At 39.1% G+C, this 15,317-nt stretch overlaps 1 long non-coding RNA gene across 3 annotated transcripts in view; it reads right to left on the minus strand.

The window, feature by feature from the left end:
* Positions 1 to 12,189: 12,189 nt before the first annotated feature.
* The window catches only part of LOC146444404 (uncharacterized), a 156,775-nt gene continuing 153,647 nt past the window's right edge, over positions 12,190 to 15,317 (minus strand). For 2 of the 3 annotated variants that reach the window (XR_014850596.1, XR_014850594.1), the window contains one exon: positions 12,664 to 13,247. This is a non-coding gene — a long non-coding RNA (uncharacterized LOC146444404). Of the gene's footprint in view, positions 12,623 to 12,663; positions 13,248 to 15,317 lie in introns of those variants that run through there. The other variant, XR_014850595.1, reaches the window with a different exon arrangement.

Consider the following 15,317-nt stretch of genomic DNA (forward strand, 5'->3'; position numbering starts at 1 on the left):
GTCTGATATTCATGAAAAACAAAGGAAGACACTTTTATTTTGGTTTATTTTTCAAAAAAAGCCAGGCCCAGATTGTTGGGAAAGCTTCAGTAGAATAATTTCTTAATCACTTTTATGTTCTTAGGCATATCTGGCCTTCAAAGTCCATATTAAAACTCCCCACTGATTTCCTTGGGATTATGCCCCTCAGAATGGATGACAGGAGAAACAAATACTCATCAGGCCTGAGCCATTGCCTGGCAATCCCAAGGGAAATGCCCCTCTGATCCCCACAAGGCAATCCTCAGACACCATTTTACAGGATAAGGAAAATCCCTTCTTTCCCAAGGATGACAGAAAGAGAGAAAGACAGACCGTGTGAGGTGGGATGTGCCGCTCCCTGTTTGAGACAAAGAGAAAACGCTAACACATGAGCAGCCAAGGGAAGGGAAACCAGCAGAAGGCTTTTGTGAAGGGCTAGGATATTTAGTGTGGATGCTTCAATGTAAACAGACACAAATGTATTAATAAAATAATGTGAAATGTCCTAATTTTAAAATGTGACACTATTTCAAAATTCCTTCTACCTTGTTACATACTTTAACACTTATGCAGGTGACTTCAGAGATCATTCTGATTTGAAAGATTTATGTTTGAGATATTTGTATGCTTGTTTTAAATTTAGGAATGTAGTGAATATATAGATGTAACTCTTGGAGATGGTGATATGCAGGGACATGAGCTGGACTCGATGATCATTGTCGGTCCCATCCAACTCAGCCTATTCTGTGATTCTGTGGTTCTATGATATTTTTTTGTCAAATATACAGATACTATCTGGAAGAAATAATATTCTCACTCAAATTTGCATTATACATGCTGCATGCTGTGTATTTTTGCCAAATTGTTATTATATCAAATTGCTATTAATATTGGAACAGAGTTTGAGATTGCTTTGCCTCGTGCTTCTCTGCTTGGTCACAGTCGTAGTGACTCTGCTTCTAAAAGCTATTGAATATACTCCAACTCTAATGATAAAGTTATGGCATATTGACTTCCTTTATTTTACAGTATTTAATGCCAGCTTATTCATCACTGAAAGCTTCTATATTTATTCTTTTTGTTGTTATTTTAATGAGCTCACCTTTGGTCATGCAGACCATTCTATCTGTCCTGCTTCAGCAGATAAACTCAAATCCGTTATGAGTTGCTCTCACTCATAACGGCAGCTGTGCTGAGCATTCATAGTATGTTTCTTGACCTAGATTAATTTAAAAGTTTATTTCATACTACCACAAAAGCCAGGGTCCCATCAGCTTCTTAAAATCAATTAAAAATATCATGTAATAACAGCTAAGTAATTGCTTTCAGCTAAAAACTGTATTAACATTATTTTGGAAAGCAGTTTATGCAGCCTATTCTCAAAGGTCTTCAGTGGGGGGGAACTCCAGACTCTCCATAAACAATCATTTCCACAGCTTCAGTGTCTTCACTGTGATAAAATTTTTACCAACATTTGACCTGACTCTCCTTTGTTTCAATGTAGGACTGTCATCCTCTGTCATTTGGCTGTAGTCCTGAAATACAAACTCTTCCCTGCTTCTTCCCAGAAGGCTTTTAATATTTGAATTCTTTGGTTTTTATGTCCACTCATTTTCTTTTCCAGATGAAATCACCCAAGTTCAGATTTCCTTGCAGGAGACATTTCCCAAATTTTTGATCTTTCCCATTCCTCTCCTTTGGACAATTTTGAAGGCAGCTGTATATTTTTTGAAAAGTGATTCTTTAATGGGGGTCCTTGCCAGTGTACAGCTGAGCAGCATGATCACTGCCTTATCTTACAAGAAAGCTTCTGCCTGCTCAGCTCCCAACAGCTCATCCCTCTCGTACCCAGATATGGTTCTGATTTTCTTTCCCAAAGCTCTGGGGGTAGAGAGAGAGAGATTCTCCCTCACTCAAAATCAGGCTTCAGTCTTGTGTTGCCTGCTCCTTCCTAGTGGAACCTTCAAAGTTCTTCTTGGTGCTGCTTAAAAGGGAAAGAGGGTCCTGGATTTTATCCTTTGGAGGAGAATGGAAACCAAGTTTTTCCATGTGCATGAGACATATTTGACCCCATGCAATTCTCCTTGTTCTCTCTCTGTTTTCCTCCCAAAGTGAAAATCCCCTAAAAATGCAATTTTTAGTTTGGTCTTTTTCTGTTTTTTTTTTTTTTTTTTCTCTCATGTAATTATTTGCATTACTAATTTAGCAAATGTGATGTGAAAGTACCATTTTGAACCAAAAAAGACCAGAAAAACAAAAACTTGACTTTTTTTTGACCATTATTTCTTTCAAAGTGCCTTGCATCATCAAGCATAAAAAAAAATTGTTTTTTCATCTTCAGGTCAGTAAAAATTTTATGAAAAACCCTCACCCAATTTTTGAGTGGTTGCTCTCCGTTTTGATTCGAAACAATTGACCAAAATAACTCATAGGAAATTTTAATATAATTCTGCCACCTATGTAAATTCATTCAGATTTTACATTAGGATAGCTGTTTGGTTTTGTTTACCCCTGCATACTTTGCATATCTTCTAAAAAATTGCATGATTTTAATCACAGAAAACGTAGACTTAGGTGCCTCACTCCCATAAAGTCAACAGAAAACTCCCCTGAGCTTCTCTTGGGAAGGATTGAGCCTTTAATCTGTGTTTGTTTAATAATAAAGTCCCTGAGATAGGCTGGAAGATAGGTTTCTTTGAGCACACTTGTAGCAATATTAAGTATGGGTTTTTGTCTGATATACCCTGGTTTCTTGGAATGCTTACGCAGGTACTAATGACTTTGCCACAATGATCTGCTCCTGACCCTCTGGCTTGTCTTTCTGTTCCTATTTCATGAAGGTAGATAAGTATTTTGCAGCAGAAGTGTGAAAAAAAATCTATCTATCTATCTATCTATCTATCTATCATCTATCTATCTATCTATCTATCTATCTATCTATCCATCCATCTATCTATCTATATTTAAATTAGTGGTTCATCATTACTCTTCTGTTTTCTTACCCCATTAAATTACATTCCACATGATCATTTCTGAACAAACATTTGCTGTCAATATTTGCTGGAAAAGTCCAACTCAACCAAGTAAATAAAGCATTAGAAAACATAATTTTGTTTCTTCACTCAGCTAAATCCATTAAGACTTTAACACAAGTAGAAACTAAAGACAAAGGGAATTTCTTAAAATATGAAGGCCTGTAGCACATTTGCATTTTGAAATTAATTGCTGACCTAATTATTTGTCAGTAGTAGGATAAGTTAATCAAATATAACTTACACTAAAGCTTCTAAACACCCACAGGATTTTCTCCCCCAGAGTAAATTGTCATAGTGGTCCAGTTTGACAATCCATTCTCACTGTCATCTTGTGACCAAAGGAAGACTATCTACGAAATGGTACCATATGGAGACACAAGAGAGAATGAAATACTTAGATCTCCTGTACAAAGGCATGATAAGCTAACAGTCACCAGAGGAAGTCAGGAATGATGAAGCTTTGAAAAAAGAAATACCCTGCCTTTCAAATACATTTAGATTCATTTTTATACTCTCTCCAATTTGGACTAAAATACTCTTATATTAAATATGCATATAAAATAGAAATCAAATGTATCATGCAATGTTTCGTTTCTAGCATATCTCTGGATCTGCATTTCATGCTTAGCATCAGTTTGACAAGACTAGGACCTTTCCCTCTTCATCTGATGGAAACTGACTGTGTTATCCCCAAGTAATATGTCGGAACTAACGACTTCATGACCTGAGGCTAAGAATGCACAATTTTATTGCAGAACGCACTCGGAAACAAAATCTGATGAAACGATCAGGTAATGCGACCAATGCATTATTTTCAAAAGCCATACCTAGGTGTTTGAGCTAGAAATACCTCATCAGTAGTAATATGAACTACTTCATCGCTCCTGTTATTACAGTACTGCCTCTCTCCTGTCATCTGCTGGCAATGGCAACCCACAGTAAAGGATGTTTTTCTGATCATTTTGCACTCATTAAATACAGCTGTCACAATAGCGGATGCAAGACTGCATACAAAACTTTTATGCCACGTCAAAATAAAGCAGAAACATTTTAAAAAGATCTGAAACCTTTGAAGCCTTTTCTTGAGAAATATTGAAATATTGCTTTTTGTTGTTGTTGTTTGCGACAATTGAAAATGTTCCACAGCTACACGCATTAAAACTCGCGGCAGAACAAAACATCATCCATCAAAATTAAGGAAAAAGGAAAAAAATGGAGAAAAAATAAAATCAAACCAAATCTCCCTGAAGCACAAAGTGTTTGTTTTCTGAGAGTATGAAGTTCTGGTTCATCGCCTGATTTCTGGGGCTGAACATTCATTGAGTTTCAAAATCTCAAAGGAGGTGACATTTACTTCTGGACTATGGATGAAATCTGCCCCATAAAGATTCCAGCTGAGTAAAAACATCTTCCCCAAGTTCCCCATTCTGAGAAACAACTCCCTTTCAGGCTAAGCAGCAGTAAATTCTGTAGTTGTTTGACATTATTGCTGTAAAAAAAATATTTAAAAGGTCATTTTGAATGACCCCAAAGCCATTTGGTGACTGGTGTGAACAGAGAATCCCTTATGAGTAGCATAAATTAATATTCCTGTTTGTATGCAAGTGTGTTCTGAAATAGTGCAGTATCCAAGGTGACTTATTGAAGATTTTGGTCACCTTGTACAAGCTGCAAGAAAGCAATAATTTGCACCTGTCTTGCATCTCCCAGTTTTGAGAATTGCATGAGCATAAAACAAAAAAAGGTCTTAAATTTGAAGCATCTCCTTGAGTTGATGGCTACTGAGAAGCAGATCCCTTGGGAAAAGATACAGATTTTCAAAGATGCAGAATTTTCAAATGACACCGAATTGTGGGTAAAATAGCTACTCACATGAACAAACATAGGACATTCAGGACGTCTGACCTTAAACTTTAATCAAGAAACTTCTTCAGAGGCTGGATGATACAGGTATAAATCAATGACTTTTATTACTTGCAGTTGCTCATTTAACAAAAATGGCACGAGATCCATTCCTTTGTTGTAAGTCTGCTCTTTGTTGTAAATCTTCTGCCTTCCTGAATGTATGGGCTTGGGCCAGTTATGTGATTTACTTGTTGTGGGCTTTCCATTCTAATTTTTAAATTGAAGGTTTTGCATGTGCAAACAATGATGGGAAAAATGTGGAAGTGCATGTGCATGTATGCAAAATTACAAACTACTTTCAAAACTAACTCACGCGTGTCTAAACGCACTTTTAACACACACCTGAAAACCCTTCACACTCTCAATCCTGTCAGCAGCAGGATGCACAGAAAGGAGGACCTCGAAAGCATGGCTGGGCTGGAGCAGCCCTAAGCTGTCTCATTCCCTCTGCAAAGTGCAAGCATGTGATGGCCTAAGGGAGGCAACTTCCAGCATTGGTGTGGTTGGCAATGCAAGCTACTTTCATTATGGAGAGCTAAGTGTGTCTCCATGAGATATGGTGACACTTCAACTGTTGTGTGGAGATACTCTCAGCTCTCTCTCGCTCCCCTCTCCTCTTCCTCTCTCTCTGACTTGCTTCTTCCTGATGCAACTGTTTCCTGCTCCCTTTACTTATCTTCTGGGATACCTCATATATGTCCTTTACCTTTGTAAACAGCATCTTTCCTGAGATGAAAAAAAGGAAATTGTGTGCTTGGCTTTGGTAAAAGGAGAAAGACAGCACAAATCTTACTCCAAGAGCACATTCTCCTAGAGCAGCAGTTTTTGTTAGAGGTCGTAGTGAAGGCATGACAGAATTTGTGGGTGAGAATAGCAACATTGGGAAGAGCATTGCTGAGCTCTTATTTGCCATTACAAACTGCCATCAACATTCCTGGCTCATCCAGTCCCAAGCTCAATTCATCTGATGTCCCAGATATCATCCACTTCTCAGACTGCAGAAAACTTTTTCAGAGAGCACTAGACTCCATAAATCTGAATCTCAGGGCACTAATCCCAGCTATGGCTGTAGGGTCAAGTCACTTTGGGACTTGAGTGAGAGGGGATAAATCACAGTGAAGTGACCAGTAGAAGGAAATACAGTCAGAAGAAGAAATCTCAGCCTGTAGGTTGGGGATGAGTATGGACAGAAATTAAGGCAAAGATGGAGAATGCAGCATGCGGTACAGGAAAGAAAGGAGTGAGATGATTCAACTAAAGGGCACAAGTAGTGAAAGCGAGATAGAAGAACAGAGGGGAAGCAGAAATATGAAAACTGAGAAAGAGAGGGAAGAATGCAGTAGGGGGAAGGACAGTGCATGTAGTGGGAAAAATTTTACAAGGAAAGTTGCAACAAAGGGGAGATAAAACCCATGTGAAACACCCACAAGAAACATATTGTGTGTAACTACACTTTTTAATCAGCCCAGAGTTCACTTTGTCTCTTGAGTCCTCCTGCCAGCTGATAGACCCCACTGATGCCCTGGCTGCTCCTGGCCCTCCCTGCTGGGCCCTGTGCTCCCCACTACTGCTATCCTATAGCAGGTCAATACACTCAAGTGCCTGGCCAACTCCTCTCTTATGGCTTTCAAAACTAATTTTCAGACTGGACTGTAATCTCAAAATCTGCCCGACAGGGCACAGTATAATCCCGGCTCTATTTTAAAGGTCAAGTCCTGCAGGTTTTGCTTGGTTTTGACTCATTCAGACCTTCCAGTGATTTTTAAAAGCCATTGACCTAGATAAGGGAGGGCAGAACTGGGGCCACAGTCAGATTTCCAGTATAAAAAGGGACTTCAATTTCAGATGGCTTCACTGTACCTGCCATAAGGTTTCATTGTCCTATCTCTCTTATTGAAATACATGGAAGGTTCTGTACATCAAATACATAAAAGATTTGACTTTTAATTCCTACCATGTATTTTGGTAAGAGGAATTAAATGTCAAAACACAAAAGCAATTATACACTTAATGGTAAAAAACATATAATCAAGTCATTTTTTTTATTTTCAAATTGCAGGGATTGAAGTAAAAGGGCAAGAGGGTCTTACTTTGACATTATAGGAGATGGAAAGGCACATTTGTATCCTTTTGTACCTTTTACAAAATGAATATGCCTGTAATCAGACCCATTCATTTTGAAAAGGAGATTGTGCTTTAGATCTATGACATATTTGTGAGGGTGTTGAGAAAGTATCTAAGTAAAATGTGCCATAGGAAATCAGCTCTGGGAAAATGCAGCCATTCTTCATGATGATGTACAACTAGTTTGGCATAACATTTGGGGTGAAACAAAGCCTGCTGGTATGGGAGAGTCATTGCTATATATTTAACCAATCATCACTACAGCAAGGTAGGCAAAATTTTCTAACCCAGGAAGTGTCCAAGCTTCAAATTGCTGGAGGTTGGGACAGTGATCTGGGACACTCTGCCATGAGGTTACTAGCTTCTCCTTTTCAGTAGGCAGCTTCTGGTGGCCACTGCTGGGGTTAAGACACGGGTCTGTTTCTCAGCTCTGCCTTTGTCAGGGCAATCTTTATGTCCCTTTCCTCTTGCTAGGTGCTCCTAAGTGCCTAGCAAACTTAAAGGGGGAAGAAAGCAAAGTCATGCTGGTGCCTCTGTTTCTCTGATATTTGAAACTAGTGGCTAATTGGTGGTGTATCTGTACAAACCCTACCACAGTGAACCACTGCTCCTGCTGCTAGGCTGGTAGACGCTTCTACAGTGGTGAGTTGGTCCTCCAGACTGGGCACCAGGACAGGGAGCATCACAGCTCTCTCTAGCCTGAGGAGGTGCCTCTCCTTCCCAGAGGCTGGGGATGACTGATGCACATTTACAGCCCAATCTGTCATTTCTATATTGCAAGTCCCTCTGTAGCTGAGACAGACTAGAGGTACAGGAATGGACTTCTATGAGTTTAGTGACAACATAGTCCTAAAATGTCTCTTTTCCACTTCTACAGCAGTTTACGAGGGAATGGAAGGCTTAGTAGTGATAAATATTGCTACATTACTGTGATACAGCAATTGCTTACCCTCAGCATCAATCCCTGTGAACCATTAGACCAAATTCCTTTTTAACACTGCAAAATCTATGAACATATCCTGTCAAAAACATAACAGATATAAAGTGTGGGATCATTCCTCCATGCCACAGACTAGTGCACCCGTATTGTTCCAAATTCTCGGGTCTGATTCCTACTTAGGATGATATTGCATTTGTGAAGCTGTGCAAAACCACTAAAAATTAATATGAATGTGCCCTCCATGTAGGTAAAGATATATAGCTAAGTGTGTCTGGCGTGAGCTAGATGAAAGCTCCAAAAGGACAAATGGGAAACCACAACTTAAAATGTCCTGGAAATGAAATTCAGGCTGAATTACCAGTCAAACCACAGTTTTGTCATTCTAAATGGGAAATATTTTTTTGGAGTATGCTGGTTCCCTGTATACACAGATAGTTGGCACTCTGCTCAAAACTTATCCAGGCAGCCAAGTTACAGGAAAGATTTCCCTTCAATGGATTTACATCAGCAACTTGTCCCAGAGCAAAAACAGGTTTATTTACTATGGAGCTAGGCCAGCTAGGGTTCTATTTTAATGTAAGCTCTAATTCTTGACTTCTAAAATTAATTTTGGCACCTATTTTTTTGTGTAGAAATACTTATGTGCTTTCTTGATGACTCTTTTATAAAGGTATCATAAAGATTAAAAATGTGATCCCAACAAAAACCAGGTAAAAATAATAATTTGAAGAAATATGGAAACACTGGCCAGTTCACCTGGAGATCTGCTGCTTCTGCAGGCTGCTTCATGTGTGTAGAGGTCTTAAAAAATCACAAAAGATTTTAAAAGAATACTTGTGTGTATATTTTATGTCTAAGAAATGGTAGAACATCTATTTGTGTGCCAAAGCACTATTATATTTCTATATTTAGCTTTCACTTTTAGTGGGTGTTATCTGCTAATGTATATTTTGGGGAGTTTGAAAATCTAATGTTAAACTATGGTATTTTTCACTTTCTGTAAAGAGTGGGCTTTTGATAACAAAGGAAGAGAAAAAAAAACAATGTGCTGAATGGTACTTACTGAGAAATAGGTTTCTTTTTTCCAGGGAGAAGGAGCCATTGAACTTTTAAATCCTACTTACAGGCTTGCAATTTTATAAGTTAAAAAAAGGATGCAAAAAATCCCATTTTTTACAAAAGTTAATTTCTCTCAAATTTGGAGAACTGAGTTCTATCAGGTTGTGTTTCCCCACAGAGAGAATGCAATGACTGGCATAGGAAGTCGCTGAAAACAAATTTTTTTGATGGACATTTTCTGTCACCCTTTGCCATCACAGCATACATTTTCCTGTCACATAATATACGGTAATTATATGGATTTTCCTTTTTCCAAATCAGAGGAATGCTTCCTTACTTGAACGGAGGGGCCACAGACTACTAGTCAACCTAAAAATCCTGTTAGCATTACATCTCAGCATAAATAAAGAATTTGGATCAGTGCCTTGTTAGATCACCGCTGTTTCTAGCTCGCTGAGTAAAAAGAGCATTTTTTGCAGCCTAGTTTGATAAGTAAAAGGTGTCTTTCTCACCTGCGTGCACTCTGAATTGTCACTCTCATTCTTTGTTCCTTTGCATGCGGCTGTTGTCAGCTCCCGAGTCACAGAACCACTTGCAGGAACGGCTCAGGAGAGTTTTGGAAGAAAGGAAAGGGAAAAAAGGAGCCGCATTTTTATTTAACAGGAGAAGGAGAACATAAAGAAAAGAAAGGTGTTCTCAAGAATGTAGCCTGCAGCCTTGTCAGGTAGCATTTCTTCAGATGGTTTTTTTCTCACCCCTTTCCCACCCCAAGATCTCTCTTCATCATTTTTTTAAACATCTCTTCTGGGACAGAGACATGAAAGTGAATTGTGGGTCAAAGGCAAGAATTAGGGGTTGCCAGGGCTGCTTTCTGATGGCTTTACTTTATCTTTGTGTCCAACCTTTTTCCAGTTTGTAGGTACTGTGGGTTATCCATTCCAGTCACATCATTTTCTCCTTGATGACAAGCATCACACCTTCATCCATCACATTTACATTTCAAACTGCCACACTGCTCTATTGATTAATTATTTAGCAGCTCTTGGCCACTTGTGAGTGTTTCTGCGCTCACGTTTCATGGGGAAGGTCCATTCTTTTTATTTATGTGCAGTTTTGTAAAGCAAAAAAAAAACCCAACAGATAAAGCCTTTATCATACACACACCCCCCTAACCCATGTGTGTCTGCATCTGTGCACACGAGTGTGCACATTTACATGCGTGTGTGTGTGTGTGTGTTTGTGCACGCTGCTACAATTAGGCGCACACAGGGAGCAGAAGCAGGTAATCTGATCAATAAGCACATGCTCACACTGATAATAGATTTCTGAGTTTTCAGAGCACTGAACAGCAGATCAATGAGACCTTGCAGGTGTGCTGGAGCCAGGAATTGCATCAGCTACATCGTGATCCCCACAGACCAGCAGGGAACACAGACATTGTCCTCTGGGCTTTGTCACTTTGAGCGAAAACAGGTGGAGCGTTTTTGCAGGTGCCTGCTAATGGCTGTGCTTCTTCCACATCACAGCCAGGAAAGGGCAGCCTCTGAACAGGGCAGGAGATCCAGTTCGACCTAGGGCTCAACTTGCCACAGAAAATCTGTCTTTTACTCAGTTCTCCTTTGGTGAAATGCAGAATGAGGATCTAATCTTATAGTCCTTTTCCTTGCTTTCTTTTATTTTCAGATAAAAATCCACTGTAAGATTTAAATCTATCTGTTCTCTGAAAATACAGGGTAGCTCAGAAATCTGTGTTTGGAAGAGTGATGTTTGGCCTTGCTTCTGATCCCTGGGGCACCCCTGGGCACTCTGCTTTGGCTGGATGCTCTTCTGACCCACTACCATCCCTCACCCAGCAGTTCCCATGAGAGCAATCTGTAACCCTTTGGTGTCCCAGATGGTGGTGCACTCCAGACTACCCTCTGATATTTGTAACCGTTTCTCCAAAGATTCATGTCTCTAGAAGGAGGACTGCAAGAAGAAAGCAAGATGCAATATTCCATGATAGGAAGAGAAATGTTTTCAATAAAGGCTTTGGAAAAGTCTGATGTTCATGACATCACGCAGTTATGTTGGAGCAGAAAATGAGGTAATCTTGAAGTCTAGAATAAATTCAGTATTTAGATCTGTTTTAATGTTTTCTACTGCTTTCATTTTATACAAGTTTATTATGGATATAATCCAACAAACATAAACCAAGTGATTCTTTTTCCTGTTATTAATTTTCAGTGATTTTTCACCTATGCAAAGCTTATTAAAATCAAAAAGAGTATGTATATTACCTTAATAGGCTCTGGATGAGACCCTTGAAGAGCAGGGACCACATGGCTTTTATTATTCCATTTCTTGCATTTCTCTCTTTATCCTTCAAATTGTAAAAGTAAATGCAATAGCACTGACGTTTTTAAATGGATGGGATTTGTGTCAGTATTCAGCTCATTATGTGAATGCTGTTAGGCTGGGGTTGGTCAACATTTTTCTGTCAAAATTACTTGGTTTATTATAAAGTACATTGGGAACTTGAATAAGGTGAGTGAGTATCATATTTATATTTACAGTAAAATATTACACCACTCAGACAATACAAAAAAACCATCTGCTTGGTCTATTAGTGTTGCTAGTACACTATTTAACACACAGAGAATAACTGACTGGGTCCTTTCTATTGAAAGCATTGAAATACAAAAATGGAGTTAGCCTTAGTCCTGACTTGTGGTGGGCGATTTGGTTGTTTGGTCAAATATAATCCCCATCTCTGACTGCAGTTAAAGGAAATACTTAATGTTTAATTTTTGCCATTACTTCGCCTCTGTGTTTGCTTCTCTTCCTGCCTCACTCAGCCCCTTTCTGTCTCTATTCTAACAGAAACTTCTGTGAAGTGCAAATTAATGTACTCAGTTTTTTCCAGCTCTTCCCAGAACTCCTCCATCTCTGGCATTTAAAGCAGCACTTGATGCCGATAATCCAGACATCCCCCACATCTCCTGCAGGGCAGAGGTCTTGTACTGCACCAAAACACCAAAACTTCAAGTAATTTGAAAATCAACACTTTCATGGTCAAAAAAACATGATGATACCTATTACTTCTACAGTTAACTAAGTGTCTTATAATGTAAAGTGCAAAAATTAAGGACAGAATTTGAAACTTTAACTTCTACAGCAGAGTGGTTTCTCTTATATGAGTAACTCCAACAAGAAAACAATACTGGGACTGTGGCAACACTTGGTAAGATCAAGGACATTATTATCTAGATCTCTCTGTAGTACTGTTCCACTGTAAATCCAAAATTAAAAGAAGACAAATGAAGCTCTTTCTCTAATATTGTTATCATAGTAACAATGCCCTGATGTGCCTTTTAATTTTTTCCCCTTTTATTCCTTTGAAATAACTCTTCTCTGTAGAATAACAGTCTCTCTTACATACCTATTCACTCACTGATCCTAAAACTATCTGATACAGTGACGATATGGCAGCAAAGCTCTTCACACTTTTTCTTTTTGTTTGCTTCATCTCTTCACATTCACAGCTAACAGGCTTGCTCTGTATAAAAAGAATAAACACAGTAATTGGTTTGCCATAGGTATGTTTAATTTGTATTGTCACAAATAAAAAGGAAAAATAGCACTTCATCTTTTTTTGGCTTAACGGGATCAGGAAAGTATTTTCATAATTGAAAACAAAGAGTCTTTTAAATAAGAGTCTTATATTAGAAAGTGAGAACAATATAAAATAGACACCTTCCAGTGAACTCTTCCGTAAAATGGCAAACATAATAATAAACAAAAACAATTAAGTTATGAGTGGACTTCTTACTTTGCATAGATTAAAATACATAAACATAAAATTCTGAATATTTGACAGGATTACACAGCTTCTAATTCTTATTTATAAAATTTCTGACTGCAGAAATACTAGCCAGCACATCCTGCTGTTGCCACTAATGAGAGAGGTTCCAAAATCATATGAGAGACACAAAAAATCCAACTAGAGCAACAGGTGGTTCTTCATATTACCTATGAATGCAGCATTACTTTACCATTTTGAGGAGTAACTATTCAGCTCCTGCTGAGAAGGTGGTCAATTGCATCATCAAAGTTAGCTGGTTTCCACTTGGTGACTAGAGTTCATTAAAGATGAACATCCACATCTTATTGTCAATCCTTTTCTGCAAAAGAATTATTGTTAATCAATTTTGATATAAAGGTCAGAGAAGAAGAATGCTATGTCTTCTGCCCAAGCCTGGTCATTCAGTCAACAGAGAGAGCCAGTACAGTATTTTCCAGAGGAATTAAAAAGACAGACAAATAAACAACCAACCAAACCATGAAATGGCAAGTCATAGATCAAGCTAATAGTGCAGTGCTGCTGTCCATGGAGAACAGCACTCCTGCCTGACTTCCCAGCACATGGAGCATTTGCTCTCACTTTATTAGCCAAGCAGGACTCACTTCTGCCTTCCCAGTACACCCAGAAGTCCCAGAAATACAGTGATGGTTCCATCTGTTATGGTAATAGCATTAACAGCTATTCTTTTCGGTCAAGGGATTCTATTTATCAGATGGTCACCTGCAGCAGGAAATCCCACAGGTTGACTACATGCAACACAACTAATTTCTTTTTATTTCCTCTAAATTTACTATCTCATACCATTTAACCGTGCTGACTGCCCTCTCGTTCATAAGTAATGTGACAGGGAAAAAAGGTCATGACTCATAGTTTAATTAATCACTCCTAATTAATCACACCTTCAGGAGTCTCAAGTAGGTACAATATTGAGAAACGGACTTCCTTTCTGTGCCTTTTACATATAACATTGATCCAGAGAAAAGGGAGAGTGCTCCTGTCCCTTAGGGGTGTAACTCTCAGTCATTGCTTTGCTGGAGAATTACTGCAGGATTGACCAGAGACATCTTTGGGAAGAAACCACCCCACAGGACTACACATTTGTTGTGCATTCCTGCCTTTTCTATAGAAATGCTTGAAAAACATGAAGAATTCATTGATCCATAGGTGCACAAAACCAGTTGTTTGCACCCAATCTATCTTAACATTAATCTGGCTGAAATGGATAAACAAAACCACACCATGCCTTGTGGGTTGAGCTCATCTTAGGTTACTGCTCTGTACCTGTGCAGGAGAAAAAAAGTATATAGCATGTTTTTTGGTTTCTCCAGACTAATAGATCTTAAATTGTTTCCTAAAGTCTGGCACACCTCCAACAGAGAGGGATCCTGATCCACAGCATTGTGTCTAAGGGGTGTCTCTGCAAGGTGGCAGTGACAAGTTTGGCTGTTCTGTGGCTGGAGACAGAGCTGACCTGGGGTATCCTCATGCATGAAACACTGCCTCAACCATTATTAGGCTGTGAGGTAAAACATTAGTTTACAGCACCACTGCAGTGACTATGATAATGCTGCAAAAGACACAAACAGGTTTATTGGTTTATTTGAATCAAACATTGTTAGCATCAGCCAGAGGAGAGGACTGCAGGTCCCAAACTGGCTAGAGGCCATTTTGCTGAAAAGGGCTATGATTACAGATAATGTTGGAGCTGGAGCAAGGACCTTATGCGAGACTTTCCATGTCCATCCATTTTGCTTCCCATTCTGAGAATTCTACCTCTCCCTACATTGTATACAGAAGACAGCAAACACCACACAAGAAAACACAGTCACTTCTGCAAACTGGTGCTTAAAACAATGTGCAGTGCCATACCTAGACCTGCAGGAAGCTGGCCATTAGGCTCTCTTTCAGAAACCCTCTTTGGGGACAAAGAAAAAGAGACTAGCACTGTGGGTAGAAGGGGTGCAAGGTCCACAGATGCAAGTTCAATTTCCCTTTGGTTTACCTCTCTCTAGAAAATGGGAACTCTCGAAAGGAGGAAAGTACTCTAGACCCTACTGACTCTGGATGACATTGCTTTGACTTCATGAGAAGGGAGACACCCTGAAGTCCAGTATTCTGGTGGGAATGTGAGACCTTTTTCCTCCTCAGCTGGAGCTGTGACTGAGCTGTGAGCTGAATTTCACACTCAATGCAGCAATCCAATAAGATATTGCCTTGATGTTTGGTGGTTATCTTGATTTGGTAGTGCAGTGGAAAGTGTTTTGTACTTCACATAAATGACACAGGCACAGCTGTGTGAAAAGTCCTATAGGAACAGTAGCAACTGCATACAGCTTTTAGGCTAAGGATTAGTTGCCTTTAAAAAGGTTGCCCTCACTAGATTGAGAAG

The sequence above is a fragment of the Lichenostomus cassidix genome, chromosome 1 (genome assembly GCF_008360975.1).
Source record: "Lichenostomus cassidix isolate B80296 chromosome 1, HeHo_3.0, whole genome shotgun sequence".
Lineage (NCBI taxonomy): Eukaryota > Metazoa > Chordata > Aves > Passeriformes > Meliphagidae > Lichenostomus > Lichenostomus cassidix.